The sequence below is a fragment of the Ursus americanus genome, chromosome 10, assembly GCF_024610735.1.
Source record: "Ursus americanus isolate L20-20 chromosome 10, mUrsAme1.1.p, whole genome shotgun sequence".
Classification (NCBI taxonomy): Eukaryota; Metazoa; Chordata; class Mammalia; order Carnivora; family Ursidae; genus Ursus; species Ursus americanus.
The window spans coordinates 18,797,121-18,800,106 of NC_142136.1; the positions used below are offsets into that span (position 1 = coordinate 18,797,121).

At 40.6% G+C, this 2,986-nt stretch overlaps 1 non-coding gene across 1 annotated transcript; it reads right to left on the bottom strand.

Annotated features, from left to right (window-relative positions):
* Positions 1-1,730: 1,730 nt before the first annotated feature.
* Positions 1,731-1,837, bottom strand: LOC123801180 (U6 spliceosomal RNA). Its single transcript, XR_006782138.2, has one exon. It is a non-coding gene; the product is annotated as a U6 spliceosomal RNA (small nuclear RNA).
* Between the last annotated feature and the right edge of the window lie 1,149 nt (positions 1,838-2,986).

Consider the following 2,986-nt stretch of genomic DNA (forward strand, 5'->3'; position numbering starts at 1 on the left):
CTCTCTTGTGGGAACGCAGTGAGAAGATGACCATCAGCAAGTCAGAAAGAGCCATCACCAGAACCCGTCAATCAGCACCCTGATCCCAGACTTCCCTCCTCCAGAACTGTGAGAAAATAAACTTCTGTTGTTTAAGCTACCCAGTCTGTGGTATTTTATTTGAAAGCCTAAGCAGCCTAAGACAATTCCCCAGTCTTTGTTGCTACAGAGCATGGCCCAGGATCTTGAGGACAAGGGTTACCACCTTTGGGATGGCAGAATGGTGATGTGGAAGAATGGTTTTCCTGATGATTTTGTAGAACAGAGACCAAGCCATTCCAGGACCAAAAAAAACCCAGTACAATTTATGTGAGAAAAATAAACCTCTATCTGTTCAATTACCAGATGACTTTCTAGTTACTTTGGGATTTTTCTTACATATAAGCAAACCTCCTTTTAACTAGTAAAGGGGATAGGGGTGAGTTCGCTATACACTCTTTTGAGTTTATGGAGTTGTGGTTATTTGGTATAATCTCTCCAGGCCATTTCTTGAGTATTTGTTGTCAATATTCACTTGTGGGGCTCAACACTATGGATGCATTCACGGTTGTCATTCATCTCGGGATGGTGATGAAAAGCATAGCTCAGGGCCAATGTGATCAGCGTGCTCGATCATGTCTGACCACTTGGGTGACATTTGACAGATTTTGGTAGGGCTACATACCTCTTGTAATAAGCTTGTCAGAGAATATAACCAATACTGCCCTTGTCCTCTCTGCTACCCATTTTGTTCTTTCCTTTTTTTTTTTTTTTAAGATTTTATTTATTTATTGGACAGGGAGAGAGAGAGAGCGAGAGAGAGCACAAGCAGGGGAAGCAGCTGGCAGAGGAAGAAGCAGGCCCCCACTGAGCAAGGGAGCCTGACATGGGGCTCGATCACAGGACCCCGAGATCATGACCTCAGCTGAAGGTGGACACTTAACCAACTGAGCCACCCAGGTGCCGTTGTTCCTTCCTCTTTTGCAATCACTTCTACTCACCTTCTTGGCACGATGCATGGTCTCAGGCCAGCACCATATGGAGCAGTCTGGGGTCTCACAAGCTTTCACTAATATCTAGGAACTAGGAAGAAGGACCAGTTGAGCTATTCTACTACTTAGGAAGTACCTTCTCTACTTAAATCACTGCTCTCTTCTGTTTGTCTAGATCATTCCATGTCCCTCCCTGGTACCATGCCTTGCTTACTAAAGCTGAAACGCAAGAGCTGTACTTGAGCTATTTTAGAAAAAAGATGACTTTGAAGTTGAAAGATTGTTGCCGTTTCTCTTGGATCTACTATTCCCTTAGATGGGCCAGAGTGGTACAATATCATGGCGTCCCTGGTAGCAACAACTAAAATAAAAACAAACAAAACAAAACAAAACAAAATTAAAAAAAAAAAACAAAACCAGAAGACCTAGATTTAATGTCAAACTATCCAAAAAATTCTCATGCCCACTCTTTTATGTTAGTGGTTGTCTTTTAAGTCCCAGTGAAATTAAGATCCTCTTCCATTTTGGTTATTGTCAGTTGTTAACTGGGCTGTTTTTGGTTAGAAAAATGTCCATGGGTTAAGAATATTTTCATATACTTGCTCCTTTAAAGCCCATCAATCTTTTAATTACTTCCTCTGCCTAAAGATAAAATAAGAGGTGAAATTCCAATTGTAAGAGCGCACTCTTAATATCAATGGTGGTGAAATGAATTTTTTTAAAAGTATGGAATACGTCACCAATTTGAATGTCATCCTTATGAAGGGGACATGCTGATCTTCTCTGTATCACTCCAATTTTAGCATATGTGCTGTTGAAGTGAGCATGAAATGGGTTTCTTAATCAGCAGCAATAGGAGCAGGGATCTCAAATGCCAAGAATAGATTAATGAGTAGCCCAGCAACTCATACTTAAGGGATTCTTCATGACAATACACTACTCGTTTTTAGTCCTACTGAACTATCCAGGAACAGATACAAATTTATAATTTCCATATAAGATGGTCTATCAGAGGCTCTGGTTCTTATTTGGCTAGAATACTTGTGTCTTATACATCTCCCATCCTCCTAGAATTTACTTCCATATAGTCCACAGTTCCTTACCATCAGTACAATTGCAGGTACAGTCTAAGCAAGGGCTGGGAAAGACCAAAGAGAATTACCCTGAATAGTCATGAGAATCTTCTTTAACCAAAAATCGTTAACTTCAAACATGTACCCATAAAAGCCCATTCCTCATTTATCATGGTAGGTTCACAGAAGCAGTCAGCCTTCCGATAGTAAGGGGTAGCCAGGAGCCAAAACTCTAAACCACAGTTCAACCTTCCATTGTCATTTCCTAAAAATATACAGGCCATCAGATACCAAGAATTCTTATAGGCAATTTCAGTTTTCATTATTACCATGTCTCCACTTACTCTTATATTAAATCACATCAACGTGACAAACCCTTGAGGTATGCCCAATGAACTAGGTTAGGCTCAAACAGTTGATCTGGGCTTAGGACTAACAAGGAATCATTGGATCCAATTGAGGTTATTTCCCCTTAGTTTTACTCACCACGAAATAAGCAATATAATACGCACTTGGTCAAGGCAACCCTCCATATACTTCTCAGGTTCCTCCCCATGGTGCTCCTCAAGTTTGGAGGTCTTGGTACTCAGTGGAGAGTGAGGAATCACCCTGATGGAGAAAGCCCAGAGACTTGGACTTGCCGGTTTTTTGTTTTGTTTTTTTTCCACATAGGCCCAACTTTACTCTATGGACCATCGTTTTACAACAGTAACCATTTCTCGCTATGCTACACGTATATACATGATTCATTTCTCCTCCATCGGAAGATACAAGATAGTTTGGCAAGTCTGGCCATGGCCTATCTTAGAGAGTACATGAAATTATATATAAAATTATGGGTATATCATTACATCTTTGTTTTTCTGGAGAGAAATGCCATTCCTTTCATCTAAGTGGTCTGTG